The 19,652-nt window shown below is 39.5% G+C and overlaps 1 pseudogene; it reads left to right on the top strand.

The window, feature by feature from the left end:
• The first annotated feature begins 15,849 nt into the window (after positions 1–15,849).
• LOC109565620 (olfactory receptor 1L8-like) lies at positions 15,850–16,793 on the top strand (annotated as a pseudogene).
• Positions 16,794–19,652: the final 2,859 nt, after the last annotated feature.

Here is a 19,652-nt window from a genome sequence, read left to right as displayed (position 1 = left end):
TGACTTGCATCTAGTCATATACAAGAAGGTTTGTTATTTGTCATGTTCCAATTCCATAGCCCAAGTCATGATAACCCAGCAAGTCTTTCTTTCCTCTATTTGGTCACTGTTAGTAGCCGTCCCGGGAAAGCGTGTCCAGCTTATGGTCGTTGATGTGTTCTTCCCTTCCCAAATTCATGGGCATCATAAGGGCCTTGTATTGCAAGCTGGAGAGACAGAAGAAGACAAGTTTTCCTTTAGAAATTGCCAGAGGTGGCCCTCTCTGATTCAAGTTCCTTAGTTCCTACTCTGGGAAAAGTCCTATTTCCTTACTGGGAACATAGCAAGAAAACTGACAAATCTTTGCCTTTGTGTAGTTTATGTTGTACTTTGGGAGTTAGATCATCAACAAACAAATACATAACATAGTATCAGGTATGGATAAATTTTGTTAAGCAAGTAGAGCAACCTAAGAGAATGGAGCTGACTGGGGAGTGGAGGTGGAGGTATTTTAGATAGGGAAGTCAGAGAGCCCTCATTTTTTATTAAAGCAAATTCTGTTGCATAATTCTAAAGTTTTTCCTTGCAGTGTTTTGGATAGAATAAGAGCATTTGTGAAAATAATCAACAGGGCAAATCTAGGAAGAACGGTAAATGTAGTTCAACAGCATTTTTTCCTCCTCTTGGCAGAGAATGAGAGGTTCATCCTTCTTAGTTCATGGGATGCTATCATCGCCAGTCTGTGCAAGTTGTATATAATTTTTCCTTTCTTTAATTCCCCTGTCCTAAATCTCATGTGTACAGGATGGGCATCCTTTGTTGATTATTCAATTCATGTTTAAAAATTTCTTTTTCATATGTTTATTTAAAAATATATGAGAAACATTTATATACATTTTTTTCAATCATATCCAGTTGCCCAACAGTGGATATTGAAAAAGCCTGTTTCTTGGTACTGTAAAAAAACTAGGTAATGAGAGATCTTACACTAGCAAAGTGCTTTAAATAAAATTTTTAGAGTCAGCACATCCACTCATGCCTTGTGAATAGACATATTCCATAGGGATTTGTCGGAGAAGGCAATGGCACCCCACTCCAGTACTCTTGCTTGGAAAATCCCATGGATGGAGGAGCCTGGTAGGCTGTAGTCCGTGGGGTCGCTAAGAGTCAGACACGACTGAGCGACTTCCCTTTCACTTTTCACTTTCATGCATTGGAGAAGGAAATGGCAACCCACTCCAGTGTTCTTGCCTGGAGAATCCCAGGGACAGGGGAGCCTGGTGGGCTTCCATCTATGGGGTCGCACAGAGTCAGACACGACTGAAGTGACTTAGCAGTAGTAGCAGCAGCATAGGGATTTGTAAGCATTTTGAGACATTGGTTATATATTTTTGGTTACTATAAAAATCTCCAAAATACACACTTACATTATCCCTCACTGTCAAATTGTCAGGCTAATTTCAGGTTTTTACAAGATTTTATGGAAGAAATGTTGGTTTAGGATTTTAGCTTTGAGTGAATCGATAATTATTACTTAAAGCTCAATGCATAACAAATATTACTTCCATAAAATCTTGTAAAAACCTCAACACGTCCTGATGGCTCAGTGGGTAATGAATCCTCCTGCAATGCAGGAGACACAGGAGACTCAGGTTTGATCTGTAGTTTGGAAGATCCCCTGGAGAAGTAAATGGCAACCCCCTCCAGCACTCTTGCCTGAAAAATTCCATGGACAGAGCAACTTGGGGGGCTACAGTCCAAAGTGTGCAGAGTCAACACGGCTGAGTGATTAAGCGAGCAAATGAAGTCAATGTTGTTATTCATCAATATTTATTGAAAGTTTTCGATACCATGCTTATGCTAAACATCTCACTAAACCCCACAATAAAAATTGGGAGACATGTGTTGTCATCAGGTGCCTGAGTTTTATAGAAATGAAGCAATTTGCCCAAGGTCACTAAAGATAGTAAATAGCCATCAGGATTTGAACCCCACTCTGATTTCAGACTCACTCTAAGCATATGCTCTCAAGCATTGTGCTAAATCTCTTCTAGCTTTGGTATATTAATTTTCTGTTGCAATCAGGCAAGGTTCTGTTTTCTCATTTTGATAATTTCCTACATGAATTACCCTTCTATTCCCTTAACTGACAATGTTTCTTCTCCCATACTCACTTGCAAGAGAGGTGAGTTATCTTTCTATGTTGTAGAGATGGTAGAATTTGAAAATGTGAATATCCATGATTAACTGGCCATAATCAGGCAGAAATAATTGGCCATGCACGACTGGGATATGTCTGGTATGTGGAGCTGTGGCCCTGTGATGCACACTGCCCTGAGTTGAAGACAAAAAGTAGGGGTTTGTTTTGTCCTGCATCACCTGCTCACAAGTTGGTTCCCGATGTTTTGTGAATAACAAGGGAGATACCTTGTTTTTGTCTGTAAAGCAGTTTATCACACACAAATCAATGTTAAAAAAAAATGAGTCATTTGTGAAAGGGCTGCTTGGGGAATGTTCGATACAACAATTAGTGGAGATTTGGTTGGATGACATCACCGACTCAATGGACATGAGTTTGGATTAACTCCAGGAGTTGGTGATGGACAGGGAGGCCTGGTGTGCTGCAGTCCTTGGGGTTGCAAAGAGTCAGACATGACTCAGTGACTGAACTGAACTAACTGAACTGGTGAATGAATGGGGTTAAGTACAACAGGTTGTAGATCTGGGGAACACTCAGGCTGATGACTAGAAAAAAGGAGGAAGGTTTTAGATCTGAGAATCAGAAAGAACATTCTAAAAGCACAGGGTGGGAGGCAGTCCTAAGATGGCGGAGGAATAGGATGGGAGACCACTTTCTCCCCCACAAATTCTTTAAAAGAACATTTAACACTAAGTAAAATCCACTAAACAACTTCTGAATGCCAGCAGAGGACATCAGGCACCCAGAAAAGCAGCCCATTGTCTTCGAAAGGAGGTAGGAAAAATATAAAAGACAAAAAAAGAGACAAAAGAGGTATGGATGGAGCTCCATCCAGGGAAGGGAGTCTTAAAAAGAGAGAAGTTTCCAAACACCAGGAAACACTCTCACTGCTGAGTCTGTGGTGAGCCTTGGAAGCACAGAGAGCAATATAATAGGGAGGAAAAATAAGTAAATAATTAAAACCCATAAATTACGAGCCCAACGGTAACTCCCCCAGCGGAGAAGCAGCGCAGACGCCTTCACCCGCCACTAGCAAACAGGGGCTGGGCAGGGAGGCACAGGCTGCATTGCTTAGAGTAAGGATCGGGCCTGAATGCCCCTGAGGGTAATCAGTGCGAACTAATTTAGGCTAGCAAACCAGACTGTGGGATAGCTACCACGTGAAAAGCCCTAAGACACCGCCAGGCCTGCGCACGGAACAAAGGGCGGAACAGAACTAGCCGGCTGGCTGCGGTGACAGGCAGCCAGAGCTGGAAGGGGCCAATCGCAGCCCCAGAGAGAGATTATCTACCTAACTGCAAGCAGGCTTCTTTGCTAACTAAGACTTCTTGGGGTTCTGGACAGTCATCTGCCTGAGAAGGTACACCAGTTTTACACCCAGAAAACCAAGCAGCAGCGACGGGAGAGGCAATAAGTCGCAGTGACCACACTCTCCAAACACCTCATCACCCAAGCTGCTCGGAGCTGGGAAGGGCACAAAACGCAGGCCCAATGGAGTCTGCGCCTCTGAGGACTACCCGAGTGCCTGAACCTGAGAGGCTTAGACCTGGGAGGTGCATGATGCCCAGGGCCACCCTCGGACAGTTCCCGGTGGAGCAACCGAGAGCCTGAGCAGTGTGAGCAGGAAGGGTGCACGTGCCGTGAGCGGGGGCAGGCCCAGTGTGGCTGAGACACTGCGAGCACACGCCAGTGTTATTTGTCTTCAGCGTCCCTCCCTCCCCACAGTGCAACTGAACAATGTGTCAGGGCAGAAATCAGACACTGAAGAGACCAGCAAACAGAAGCTAAAACCAAGGGAACCACTTTGGAAATGACAGGTGCAATAGATTAAAACCCTGTAGTTAGTACCGACTGCATAGGAAGGAGCCTATAGATCTTGTAAAATATAAGCCGGACCAAGGAATTATCTGAAAATGAAGTGACCCCACACTGCCCACAACAACACCAGAGAAAGTCCTAGATATATTTTTACTATTTTTATGATCATTCTTTTCTTTTTTCTTTTCTTTTTAACTTTAAAAAAATTTTAAGTCCTCTATTACTCCTTTAATTTTCATTTTTATAACCTACTATTACATTAAAAAAAACACTATTTTTTAAAACAAACTTCATATATATATATTTTAATAACTTTTGTGACTTTGTTTTTTTTCTTCTTCTTCTTTTCTTTAATATTGTATTTCTGAAAAATCCAACCTCTACTCTAGAATTTTAATCTTTGCTTTTTGCTATTTGTTATCAATTTTGTACCTTTAAGAACCCAATCTTCAGTACCCACTTTTACTTGGGAGTGAGATTACTGGATTGACTGCTCTCTTGCCCTTTGGACTCTCCTTTCTCTCCACTAGGTTGCCTCTGTCTCCTCCCTTCCTCCTCTCTTCTCTACCCAACTCTCTGAATCTCTGTGTATTCCAGACAGTGGAGGACACTTAGGGAACTGATTACTGGCTGGATCTGTCTCTCTCCTTTTCATTCCCCCCTTTTATCCTCCTGGCCACCTCTGTCTCCTTACTCCCTCTTCTCTTCTCTGTATAACTCCATGAACATCTCTGAGCGGGCCAGACTGTGGAGCACACACAAGGAAGTAATTACTGGCTAGCTTGCTCTCTCCTCTTTTGATTCCACCTCATCTCATTCGGGTCACCTCTAACTCCATCCTCCCTCTTCTCTTCTCCATGTAACTCTGTGAACCTCTCTGGGTGTCCCTCACTGTGGAGAAACTTTTCATCTTTAACCTAGATGTTTTATCAATGGTGCTGCATAGAAGAAGTCTTGAGACTACTGTAAAAACAAGACTGAAAACCAGAAGCAGGAGGCTTAAGTCCAAATCCTGAGAACATCATAGAACACCTGACTCCAGGGAACATTAAGCGACAGGAGCTCATCAAACGCCTCCATACCTACACTGAAACCAAGCACCACCCAAGGGCCAACAAGTTCCAGAGCAAGACATACTACACAAATTCTCCAGCAACACAGGAACACAGCCCTGAGCTCCAATATACAGGCTGCTCAAAGTTACTCCAAAACCATTGATATCTCATAACTCGTTACTAGACACTTCATTGCACTCCAGAGAGAAGAAATCCAGCCCCACCCACCAGAACACCGACACAAGCTTCCCTAACCAAAAAACCTTGACCAGCCACTGATACAACCCCACGCACAGTGAGGAAACTCCATAATAAAGAGAACTCCACAAACTGCCAGAATACAGAAAGGACACCTCAAATTCAGCAATATAAACAAGATAAAGAGACAAAGGAATACACAGCAGGTAAAGGAACAGGATAAATGCCCACCAAACCAAACAAAATAGCAAGAGATAGGGAATCTACCTGATAAAGAATTCCGAATAATGATAGTGAAAATGATCCAAAATATTGAAATAAAAATGAAATCACAGATAAATAGCCTGGAGGCAAGGATTGAGAAAATGTAAGAAAGGTTTAACAAGGACGTAGAAGAAATAAAAAAGAGTCAATATACAATGAATGATGCAACAAATGATATCAAAAACACTCTGGAGGCAACCAATAGTAGAATAACAGAGGCAGAAGACAGGAATAGTGAAGTAGAAGATAGAATGGTAGAAATAAATGAATCAGAGAAAAAAAGAAAAATGAATTAAAAGAAATGAGGACAATCTCAGAGACCTCCAGAAGAGTGTTAAATGCCCCAACATTCGAATCCCAGAAGGAGGCTCAGAAGAAGAAGACAAAAAGAAAGACCATGAGAAAATACTTGAGGAGATAATAGTTGACAACTTCCCTAAAATGGGGAAGGAAATAATCACCCAAGTCCAAGAAACCCAGAGAGTCCAAAACAGGATAAACCCAAGACAAAACACCCCAAGGCACATATTAATCAAATTAACAAAGATCAAATACAGAGAACAAATATTAAAAGCAGCAAGGGAAAAACAACAAATAACACACAAGGGGATTCCCATAAGGATAACAGCTGATCTTTCAATAGAAACTCTTCAGGCCAGGAGGGAATGGCAAGACATACTTAAAGTGATGAAAGAAAATAAACTCCAGCCCAGATTACTGTACCCAGCAAGGATCTCATTCAAATATGAAGGAGAAATCAAAAGCTTTACAGACAAGCAAAAGCTGAGAGAAGTCAGCACCACCAAACCAGCTCTCCAACGAATGCTAAAGGATAGTCTCTATACAGGAAACACAAAAAGGGTGTATAAACTCGAACCCAAAACAATAAAGTAAATGGCAACGGGATCACACTTATCAATAATTACCTTAAACATAAAAGGTTGAATGCCCCAACCAAGAGACAAAGACTGGCTGAATGGATACAAAACAAGACCCCTATATATGTTGTCTACAAGAGACCCACCTCAAAACAGGGGGCACATACAGACTGGAAGTAAAGGGCTGGAAAAAGATATCCCATGCATACAGAGATCAAAAGAAAGCAGGAGTAGCAACACTCATATCAGATAAAATAGACTTTAAAACAAAGGCTGTAAAAAGAGACAAAGAAGGACACTACATAATGATCAAAGGATCAGTCCAAGAAGAAGATATAACAATTATAAATATATATGCACCCAACATAGGAGCACCACAATATGTAAGACAAATGTTAACAAGCATGAAAGGGGAAATTAACAATAACACAATAATAGTGGGAGACTTGAATACCCCACTCACACCTATGGATAGATCAACTAAACAGAAAATTAATAAGGAAACACAAACTTTAAATGATACAATAGACCAGTTAGACCTAATTGATATCTATAGGACATTTCACCACAACACAATGAATTTCACCTTTTTCTCAAGCACACATGGAACTTTCTCCAGGATAGATCACATACTGAGCCATAAATCTAGCCTTGGTAAATTCAAAAAAAATTTAAATCATTCCAAGCATCTTTTCTGACCACAATGAAGTAAAATTAGATCTCAATTACAGGAGAAAAACTGTTAAAAATTCCAACATATGGAGGCTGAACAACATGCTGCTGAATAACCAACAAATCACAGAACAAATCATAAAAGAAATCAAAATATGCATAGAAACGAATGCAAATGAAAACACAACAACCCAAAACCTGTGGGACACTGTAAAAGCCGTGCTAAGGGGAAAGTTCATAGCAATACAGGCATACCTCAAGAAACAAGAAAAAAGTCAAATCAATAACCTAACTCTACACCTAAAGCAACTAGAAAAGGAAGAAATGAAGAACCCCAGGGTTAGTAGAAGGAAAGAAATCTTAAAAATTAAGGCAGAAATAAATGCAAAAGGAACAAAGGAGACCATAGCAAAAATCAACAAAGCCAAAAGCTGGTTCTTTAAAAGGATAAATAAAATTGACAAACCATTAGCCAGACTCATCAAGAAACAAAGGGAGAAAAATCAAATCAATAAAATTAGAAATGAAAATGGAAGATCACAACAGACAACACAGAAATACAAAGGATCATAAGAGACTACTATCAGCAATTATATGCCAATAAAATGGACAACGTGGAAGAAATGGACAAATTCTTAGAAAAGTACAACTTTCCAAAACTGAACCAGGAAGAAATACAAAATCTTAACAGACCCATCACAAGCACAGAAATTGAAACTGTAATCAGAAATCTTCCAGCAAAAAAAGCCCTGGTCCAGAAGGCTTCACAGCTGAATTCTACCAAAAATTTAGAGAAGAGCTGACACCTATCCTACTCAAACTCTTCCAGAAAATTGCACAGGAAGGTAAACTTCCAAACTCATTCTATGAGGCCACCATCACCCTAATACCAAAACCTGACAAAGATGCCACAGAAAAAGAAAACTACAGGCCAATATCACTGGTGAACATAGATGCAAAAATCCTTAACAAAATTCTAGCAATCAGAATCCAACAACACATTAAAAAGATCATATACCATGACCAAGTGTGCTTTATCCCAGGGATGCAAGGATTCTTCAATATCCACAAACCAATCAATGTAATATACCACATTAACAAATTGAAAAATAAAAGCCATATGATTATCTCAATAGATGCAGATAAAGCCTTTGGCAAAATTCAACATCCATTTATGATTAAAAAAAAAAAAAACTCTTCAGAAAGCAGGAATAGAAGGAACATACCTCAACATAATAAATGCTACATAAGACAAACCCACAGCAAATACTATCTCAATGGTGAAAAATTGAAAGCATTTCCCCTAAAGTCAGGAACAAGACAAAGGTGCTCACTCTCACCACTACTATTCAACATAGTTTTGGAAGTTCTGGCCACAGCAATCAGAGCAGAAAAAGAAATAAAAGGAATCCAAATTGGAAAAGAAGAAGTAATACTCTCACTGCTTGCAGATGTCATGATCCTCTACATAGAAAATGCTAAAGACTCCACTAGAAAATTACTAGAGCTAATCATGAATATAGTAAAGTTGCAGGATATAAAATCAACACACAGAAATCCCTTGCATTTCTATACACTAATAATGAGAAAATAGAAAGAGAAATTAAGGAAACAATTCCATTCACCATTGCAACGAAAAGAATAATATACTTAGGAATATATCTACCTAAAGAAACTAAAGACCTGTATATAGAAAACTATAAAACTCTGATGAAAGAAATCAAAGAGAACACTAACAGATGGAGAAATATACCATGTTCATGGATTGGAAGAATCAATATACTGAAAATGAGTATACTACCCAATGCAATCTATAGATTCAATGCAATCCCTATCAAGCTACCAATGGTATTTTTCACAGAGCTAGAACAAATAATTTCACAATTTGTATGGAAATACAAAAAAAACTCAAATAGCCAAAGCAATCTTGAGAAAAAAGAATGGAACTGGAGGAATCAACCTACCTGATTTCAGGCTCTACTGCAAAGCCACAGTCATCAAGACAGTATGATACTGGCACAAAGACAGAAATATAGATCAATGGAACAAAATAGAAATCCCAGAGTAAATTCATGCACCTATGGACACCTTATCTTTGACAAAGGAGGCAAGAATATACAATGGATTAAAGACAATCTCTTTAACAAGTGGTGCTGGGAAATCTGGTCAACCACTTGTAAAAGAATGAAACTAGAACACTTTCTAACACCATAAACAAAAATAAACTCAAAATGGATTAAAGATCTAAACATAAGACCAGAAACTATAAAACTCCTAGAGGAGAACATAGGCAAAACACTCTCCAACATACATCACAGCAGGATCCTCTATGACCCACCTCCCAGAATATTGGAAATAAAAGCAAAAATAAACAAATAGGACCTAATTAAACTTAAAAGCTTCTGCACAACAAAGGAAACTATAAGCAAGGTGAAAAGACAGCCTTCAAAATGGGAGAAAATAGTAGCAAATGAAGCAACTGACAAACAACTAATCTCAAAAATATACAAGCAACTCCTACAGCTCAATTCCAGAAAAATAAATGACCCAATCACAAAATGGGCCAAAGAACTAAATAGACATTTCTCCAAAGAAGACATACAGATGGCTAACAAACACATGAAAAGATGCTCAACATCACTCATTATCAGAGAAATGCAAATCAAAACCACAATGAGGTACCATTTCACACCATTCAGAATGACTTCGATCCAAAAGTCTACAAGCAATAAATGCTGGAGAGGGTGTGGAGAAAAGGGAACACTCTTACACTTTTGGTGGAAATGCAAACTAGTACAGCCACTATGGAGAACAGTGTGGAGATTTCCTTAAAAAACTGGAAATAGAACTGCCTTATGACCCAGCAATCCCACTGCTGGGCATACACACTGAGGAAACCAGAATTGAAAGAGACACATGTATCCCAATGTTCATCGCAGCGCTGTTTATAATAGCCAGGACATGGAAGCAACCTAGATGTCCATCAGCAGATGAATGGATAAGAAAGCTGTGGTACATATACACAATGGAGTATTACTCAGGCATTAAAAAGAATACATTTGAATCCATTCTAATGAGGTGGAAGAAACTGGAGCCTATTGTACAGAATGAAGTAAGCCAGAAAGGAAAACACAAATACAGTATACTAACGCATACATATGGAATTTAGAAAGCTGATAACGATAACCCTGTAAGCGAGACAGCAAAAGAGACAGATGTATAAAACAGTCTTTTGGACTCTGTGGGAGAGGGAGAGGGTGGGATGATTTGGGAGAATGGCATTGAAATATGTATAATATCATATATGAAATGAATCACCAGTCCAGTTTCTATGCATGATACTGGATGCTTGGGGCTGGTGCACTGGGACAACCCAGAGGGATGGTATGGGGAGGGAGGAGAGAGGGGGGCTCAGGATGGGGAACACGTGTATACCTGTGGCAGATTCATGTTGATGTATGGCAAAACCAATACAATATTGTAAAGTAATTAACCTCAATTAAAATTAATAAATTTATTTTTTTTAAATAATATAAAATAGAGAGCCCAGAAACACACACACCCCGCCCCCTGTTGGTATACACTTGACAGGAATGAGTCGCATTTTTTCTTGAGTGCAGCTTAAGACAATTGGAAAATCACATGCAAAAATGAAACTGGATTCTTACCACATATCATATGCAAAAATTTACTCCTGATGAATTACAAACTTACATTTGAAAACCAAAAACTAAAAATGTTTAGAAAGTAATATAGGAGAATATCTTTTTCTCCTTAAGATAGAAAAATATTTCTTCAATAAGAAACAGAAAGTAAGAACTAACCATAAAAGAAAATTGTAAATTAGACTGTGTTACTATCAAAGACATCATAGCAGAAAAAGACAAATAACAAAATAGTAAAAGGTATTTGAAATTCAAAAAACCAATTAAAACAACCAGATTAAGAGTACATAAAGATCCCTAGAAATCAGTAAGAAAAACAGGCAAAGCTGGGGGCTGAGGGAGATGAGGGTCTAGGAAAAAAATTAAATAAACATGTCACAAAAGAGAAGAAAATCTAAATGACCAATAATCATATGAAAATATGATGTGTTACATTAATAATCAGAGAAATTCAAATTAAATTACAATGGGAAGCCATTGCACACCAACAGATAACAAAAATTAGAATTCTGAGGATAAATATGAAAAGTTTAAGAAAATATGAAGCAATATAAAATTATGCTGTTAGTGGCAATATAAATTGTACAGTCACTTTAGGAAACAATTTGCTATCATCCATATAGTTCAAGTAAAGATACAGCAAGGTGACTAGGTTTAACAAGACGGTGCTGTACATTTGAAAATTTTTATGACAGGAGATTTTTAAAGTTGTCACTACAAAAATCAAAACTATGGATATGTTAACTAACATTATTGTGGACATCATTTTGCAATAAATACATCTGTCAAATCACTGTGTTGTACACATTAAACAATGTTCTATGTCCATTATTTCTCAATAAACTGTAAATAAATAGTATTTGTCAAGAGATTAAATTAATAGAAAGAAAGCCAGCCATCTGAATAGTAATTAGAAGATGCAGGACCCAAATCCAGGACTTTCTGTCTCTATAGTATTTACTCTTAATATGTAGATAAAATTTTTAAATTAAATTCACAGGTAAGGGAAAAGACACACATGTGTTGTATGAGGCACTGGCTTATCCTGAGGGCAGTAGCAGAATGCACTTTTTTCCCTATATCCTTGCTGTGAATGATATTCACCAAAATACACAAGTATTCTCTGTATAAAATCCAAAAGGAAATTTGCTCCCTGATTTCAGTGCCAAGAAGAGTTATATCTTCATTTAGCAGAGGAAGGACTTGAGGTTCATAGAGCTAAGTAACTTCTCAAAAGCAACTACTAAGAGGCAAGACCAGCATTCTAATAAGTATCTATTTTCCTCATGCTGAACCCCAAAGCTCTGAGACTAAACTCTGAAAACACACGCATTATTTGATCCAAAGTCCGTTTGCTATATGACAATAACCATTGCCTGACCCTGTGATTTAAGCATATATAAACTTACACTAGCCTAATCCCACATACAAAAATGTCTAATCCATGTGCCTCCCCAGACACTGGAAAGCACATTTACACCATTGAACTACCCCTCACTGAATATCCTAAAAATTGCAACCTCCTCATTTTGGCTTGTCTTCCCCAGATTTAGAATACACCTTGGTCGACATCCGAATCCCCCCAAATTCAAGTTTTCACTTACATAAGTATCTGTCCATCCCTCATAACTCATAGTTGGGGAAACAGAAGTATGCCCTTGAGATGTCACAGAGAGATTAAGAAGATCAAAGATCATGGGAGAAAATAATAGCAAATGAAGCAACCGACAAACAACTAATCTCAAAATATACAAGCAACTCCTACAGCTCAACTCCAGAAAAATAAATGACCCAATCAAAAAATGGGCCAAAGATCTAAATAGACATTTCTCCAAAGAAGACATACAGATGGCTAACAAACACATGAAAAGATGCTCAACATCACTCATTATCAGAGAAATGCAAATCAAAACCATTATGAGGTACCATTTCACACCAGTCAGAATGGCTGCGATCCAAAAGTCTACAAATAATAAATGCTGGAGAGGGTGTGGAGAAAAGGGAACCCTCTTACACTGTTGGTGGGAATGCAAACTAGTACAGCCACTATGGAGAACAGTGTGGAGATTCCTTAAAAAACTGGAAATAGAACTGCCTTATGATCCAGCAATCCCACTGCTGGGCATACACACTGAGGAAACCAGAAGGGAAAGAGACACATGTACCCAATGTTCATCGCAGCACTGTTTATAATAGCCAGGACATGGAAGCAAACTAGATGTCCATCAGCAGATGAATGGATAAGAAAACTGTGGTACATATACACAATGGAGTATTACTCAGCCATTAAAAAGAATACATTTGAATCCGTTCTAATGAGGTGGATGAAACTGGAGCCTATTATACAGAGTGAAGTAAGCCAGAAGGAAAAACACCAATACAGTATACTAACGCATATATATGGAATTTAGAAAGATGGTAATGATAACCCTGTATACGAGACAGCAAAAGAGACACTGATGTATAGAACAGTCTTATGGACTCTGTGGGAGAGGGAGAGGGTGGGAAGATTTGGGAGAATGGCATTGAAACATGTGAAACGTCATGTATGAAACCAGATGCCAGTCCAGGAAAAAAAAAAAAAAAAGATGATCAAAGATCAGTCCCAACATCTAAACAGGAAGCCTCAGGGGTCCTCTGTCCCCTTGGAGACAAACCCCCTAGAGAGTTCATCACACCACAACATCCTTAGCCTAATAAGAATCTCAGAGGCCACAGAGGAGACCTCAGACTGTGAGAAGCTGGCTGTACTGCCACAATCAAGAGAGCCCTCCCACTTGAGTCAGAGCATCTCTGCCTTCTGAGATCTGGAGCTGGGAGAGCAGCAGTGAGCTAGGGACCAGGGACCGTTAAGAAAGAAGGGCGGGGGTTGAGGTCAGGGAAGGAAAACGTGTTACCCCCTTGGAGTAGTATATCAGCTCCTCCTCCATCCCTGCTTGTTTCCTTGTCAATCAGCCCTGAATTTCATGGGAGACACATGAGGAAGCTGAGCTTTGACTGAGAAGCAGACGTGACTTGACGAACGCACATGGTGCACATCAGCTTCTGGAGAGGCTGGGAAAGAAGGAAAAGCATCTGGACATAGAGGTGAGCTTCAGAAGCTGGCCACCCACTTGGCTACTCCAACCCACTTTGGTACCTTACTTTTTTTCTCCCAGATACTTTCCAATATCTCACAGATTGAGACATCCTAAGGTCCAAGTAGAACTTCCATGTGGCATTTGGTCTTTAGTTCAACCAGTTTGATCTCTAACCCATTTATACCATTGGTTTTATTGGAAGTAAAACCCCACCAGTAGAAGGGAAAGAAAAGAAAACCCATCATATTCACAGCCTGATCCACTCACCCTGTGCTTTTAGAACGATTCTTCCTGATTCTCAGATCCAAAATGTTCCTCCTTGTTTCTAGTCATCAACCTGTGTGTTCTTCACATCTGTGACCTGCAGCACTGAATCCCATTAATTCACTAACTCTGCACTAACTTTTGTATTCCACATTCCCCAGGCAAGCCTTCCATAAATACCTCATCTTTGAATATTGATCAGTGTGTGATACACTGCTTTACAGACATAGTATCTCAGTTGCTATTCATTAAACATCAAGAATGAGTTTGTGAACAGGTGATGGAGGACAAATCAAACTCCCACAATTCAACTTTAGTCCAGGGCACTGTCCACTCCAGGACCCCAACTCCACTCACTAGACACACAGCGGTCACACATAGTCAAAATTTTCCACCTGATTTTGGACAGTTTATCATGGAGATTCAAAATTTCAACTTCCTCCATCTCTACTTCACAGAAAGATAGGCTACCTCTTTTGCAACTCCAAGGATGCATTCTGATCATGGAAGAAGAAACATTGTCAGTTAAGGGACATAGAAGGGTAATTCGTGTAGGAAACTGTCAAAATGAGGAAAACAGTGTCTGTGCCTGATTGTGATAGACAATAAATATACCAAAACTGGAGGAGAGGTACATAATGCTTAAGAGCATAAGCTTGGTGTTTGATACCTGATTGCTATTCAACTCCTTAGTAACCATGAGCAAACCGCTTCACCTCTGTAAACCTTAGGTTCCTGAAACAATGCATGCTTCATAATTCCTTATCATGGGATTTAGTCAAGTGCTTAGCATAGGTTTCATAGGGAATATGTATTTGTAAACACTGGTTGTTATTTTCCGCTTTAACTACTGATACACTCAAATCACTAGATGCATGAACAAATATTCCTTCCATAAAATTTTGCAAAATGATATCATGCCATGAGGTAAGGAGGATTAGCTTCCCATTCTGTGCCCAAACAAGGAAAATAAAACAATGTTGACCTAGCTTCACCATTCCTCTTAGACTGGCCCTGTTGGTTGTTTCAGCAAACCTTTACCCGTTCCCCAGATATGCAAAGTTAAATCCAATAGGATAACAACTGAATGTGCTTTAGAAGGAATGATGGTTCTGTGACTTCTGTGTTTCACCATCCACACCCTCCAGCCATCTCCATTGTCTTATAATACCCTATTTTGCTAATAAAACTTCTCTTCACCTGATATAATGTTCCATATTCTGTTTGTCCATGATTTATCTCCCAAAATACAACATGAACTACACAAAGCAAATATTATTTTTTGCTATGTTCCCATTAGGGAAACAGAGTTTCTCCCAGAATAGGAACTAAGCAACTTGAATCAAAGAAGACCACTCTGATGGATTCTATAGGAAAACTCTTCTTCTGTCCCTACAGCTTGCTATATAAGGTCCTTATGATGCCCATGGATTTGGGAAGCTAAGACCACATCATGGACCATGAGGATGAGAAGCTTTCCCTGCACACCTGCCATGAAAGTGAAAGTGTTAGTGGCACTATGGACTGTAGCCTGCCTGGCTTCTCTGTCCATAGAATTCATCAGGCAAGAATACTGGAGTGGGTAGCCATTCCCTTCTCCAGGGAATCTTCCCAACCCAGTGATTGACCCAGGTCCCCTGCATTGCAGACAGATTCTTTGGGAAAGTACAGTTGCTACTGGTAACCAAAAAGCCTTGGTGGGTTCTCCTGTTTTGGACAATGGAATTGGAGCATGTGAAATAACAAAACAATTGCATATAACTTGGACCCAAGTCAATGGAAAGACTCAACCAAACCAGTAGTGTCTCTGAATTCATCCTCCTAGGACTCTCCTCCGGGCCTTAGGACCAGAAGCCACTCTTCATCCTCTTCCTCATCATATACCTGGTCACCATAACAGGGAACCTGCTCATCATCCTGGCCATCCACTCTGACCCTCAACTGCACACCCCCATGTATTTCTTCTTGAGTTTCCTGTCTTTCACTGACATTTGCTTCACCACAACCATTGTCCCCAGGATGCTGGTGAACTTTCTGTCACACAAGACCATCTTCTATGCTGGGTGCCTGACCCAGATGTATTTTATATATGCCTTGGGCAACACTGACAGTTGGCTTCTAGTAGTCATGGCCTTTGACCGCTATGTGGCCATCTGTGACCTCTTCCACTATGTCAACATCATGAGTCACCACCGCTCTGTCCTGCTGGTGGCCATCTCCTGCTCATTGCCTCACTTCCACTCTCTCCTACACACACTTCTGCTGAATCACCTCACCTTCTGTGACTCCAATATCATCCATCATTTTCTCTGTGACCTCAGCCCTCTGATGAAATTATCCTGCTCCTCCACATTTGTCAATGAAATTGTGTTAATGACAGAAGCATCGTCTTTTTGGTGACTCCTTTTCTATGCATTGCTTTTTCTTACATACGAATCCTCATCACGGTTCTCAAAATTCCCTCAGCTGCTGGGAAACACAAAGCCTTCTCCACCCGTGGGTCTCACCTCACTGTGGTAACACTCTTTTATGGCAGCATCTTCTATGTTTATTTACAGCCTGTGTCCACCTACACTGTCAGGGACCACGTGGCAACAATTGTCTACACAGTTCTGTCCTCCATTCTCAATCCTTTTATCTACAGCCTAAGAAACAAAGACCTGAAACAGGGTCTGAGGAAGCTGGTGGGCAGGAGGAAACCTCAGGCAGCACCCCCTTGATGAAAACACAAGGGAATCTTCCCCATTTGAATCTGGTTTCTACTGGGTCTTGGTGAACAAGCAAGCTCTTGGAGGTTAACATTTTTAACCCATGTGAGAATAGGCATTGTGGTCAATTACATCCATTGATGAAGACCCTTTATTTGACTTTGCTTCTGCTTAAATCATGATGTTCTTCCCCACTGTTTCTCCTCTTTCTATGAAGATTCATTACATTGCATTTTCCAGAGGAGATGCTTTAAACCAATCTTTTTCCCACAGATATTTCCTGAACAAATTTCTCATTTCAAGACTTATCCTCCAAAATCCTTCACATTTCAGTATATTGCTAAAAATCATTACTTAATTTGTAGCTGTTGGATGCCTTTGCAAACATTTGAAAGGGGAGACGGAAGGAGAGGAGGAGGAGAAAGAGTACATTTTAGCTAACTTTCATTTTGAATATTTTTATAATTCCTCATTTTTCTCATTCAAAAATGTTTTCTTGTTTAAAACTTCAGTTTTCACTTTTTCTCCTCTTAGTTTTTCTGTTCCTCACTTATTATATTGCTATGACTTTATTTCTTTTCAATTTCATCATTTTTTAACCAAACAACTAAAAATTGCTAATGACCAGAAAGAATCAAGAAATTATCCATTCCACAGGGGGAATGCTGAAACCTTTCCTCCCTCCATCTATCACTAAATTGTTTTAAAATATATAATTTAATACTTATTCTAGAAACTTCAAGTCTTAAGAATCTCACAGAAATATTGCCATAACCGTATGTTGAGTGTAGAGATTTTATTTGAGTGAATCTTAGTTTTTAATATAAAAATAGGCCAAAACATTAAATCTTATCAATAGGAAATAAATCAATTATGATTAACTGCATTATTGTTTTATGCATAAGGGCTGTAGTAGACAGAGAATGGGAGACATTTGTGTTTCAAAAAATAGTGTGCATCCATAAAAAGCCAGGAGTCTGATCTTCAAAGCAGAAAGCTTTTCCACCCCATCATAATAAAAACAGTGCAAACTCCAAGTAGCAGACAGATTATATAGTGACTTATTTGGTAATTGCTGTTGTTCAGTCACTAAGGACCTGCAGCATGTCAGGCTTCCCTGTTCTTCACTGTCTTCTGGCGGTTGCTCAAACTCATGTCCATTGAGTAGGTGATGCCATCCAATCTTCTCTTCCTCTGTCTCCCCCTTCTCCTCCTGCCCTCCATCTGTCCCAACATCAGTTTTTTCCAGTGAGTCAGGTCTTTGCATCAGGTGGCCAAAGTATTGGCGCTTCAGCTTCAGTATCAGTCCTTCCAATGAATATTCAGGACTGATTTCCTTTAGGATGGACTGGTTTGATCTTGCTGTCCAAGGGACTCTCAAGAGTCTTCTCCAGCACCACAGTTGAAAAGCATCAATTCTTCAGCAGAAATGGAGGAAAGCAGCAGCTCTGGAGAGTCTCATCTTGCTGCATGCCTATAGAGGGCGGTAGGGTTGAACCAGAGCTGATTATCCAGAGAAGCCCGGTTTGGGTTAGGACAGGTAGAAATCAGAAAAAGTGCAAGAACTAAGGCAGTTGAAGAGAGATCACCTAATGAAAAATAAAGGCAGGAATGGGATTCAATATTCCTTTCTTAAGAAACTACCTCAAAGCAAGAGTTTAGTGTTCTTAACTGTTTATCTCATGTGTAGTGCTGAGTCATGGCCAATAATGTTCCAGAATTCATTTTTCCATGAGAGGAAGAATTGGACCAAACCCACATTAAAACAATTTTCTGAGACCTTTTATTTTGTTGTTGTTCGGTCGCTAAATCATTTCCGACTCTGAGACCCCATGGCCTGCAGCATGCCAGGCTTCTCTGTTCTTCACTATTTCCTAGAGTTTGCTCAAATTCATGTCCATTGAGACCGTTTATATACAATTTATGTACAATTTAGAAAGACGATGTCAATGAGTTCCTTAAAGACCTGCCTAAACTATAGTAATTTGGGCTTATCACTTGAGTCACATATCATTATGTTTGCTGTTGCACTAGGAGGATGCCTGCCTTTGAACCTCTATGACATACTGTGACTGTCAGGTAGTAACTGCTACTTTATGTTTCTGTAGCCAGAATAACACCCTGGTTAAAGCAAGTACTTGATTGTGAGAGAGACACATTACTGTCCTCTGCCTGACACATTGGAATCTAATTTGGTCTTTTAACTACACCAGATTTGAATGTGGATGGAAAAGTATACTGGAAGGAATTTACAAAGTTAAAATGGAACTGCTAAATGATCCAGCAGTTTCACTTCTGGATATTTACCTGAATTAAAGAAAAACACTAATCCAAAAAAATGCACCCTGATGTTCATTGAAGCATTATTTATAATAAAGAGGGTATGAAAGCTCACTAAGTGCTCATCAGTAGATGAATAGATTAAACAAAGATGTGGTGTGCATGACACAGAGCAGGCTGCTACTTTTGGGGGGTGCCCACCTCCACGACCACCATGTCCTCTGCCTGCCTTTTGTCAAAGAATAAGTTTAATCAGAGAAGAACTGCAGAAACAAAGGAAAACAGTCAAAGGAGACCAAATAATAATAACGTGGTCATTAAGCTTGAACTAAAGTCAAGGACTTTTAGTGCTTTCTCAAGGGCTGTAGATAATATTCTGAGCCATATCCTGGGAGCTGTCTTATAGATACTAGAATACCAGGTGGAGAAGTTAACTGCTTGATGACCAGACTGTACCCAGGACATGAGGGGCCACAATTCTGAGAACTGGCTGAAAAGAAATGGGAACATATGCACCCTGAAACTGAAGATTAACTGTACCTAAAACAACCAAGATGATGCTGGTCAGATCAACGATGACCAGTTTGAAAA

This window comes from Bos indicus, chromosome 11, assembly GCF_029378745.1.
Source record: "Bos indicus isolate NIAB-ARS_2022 breed Sahiwal x Tharparkar chromosome 11, NIAB-ARS_B.indTharparkar_mat_pri_1.0, whole genome shotgun sequence".
Lineage (NCBI taxonomy): Eukaryota > Metazoa > Chordata > Mammalia > Artiodactyla > Bovidae > Bos > Bos indicus.
The sequence above is the reverse complement of the archived record's forward strand: the minus strand, read 5'-3'. Positions and strand labels throughout refer to the sequence as shown.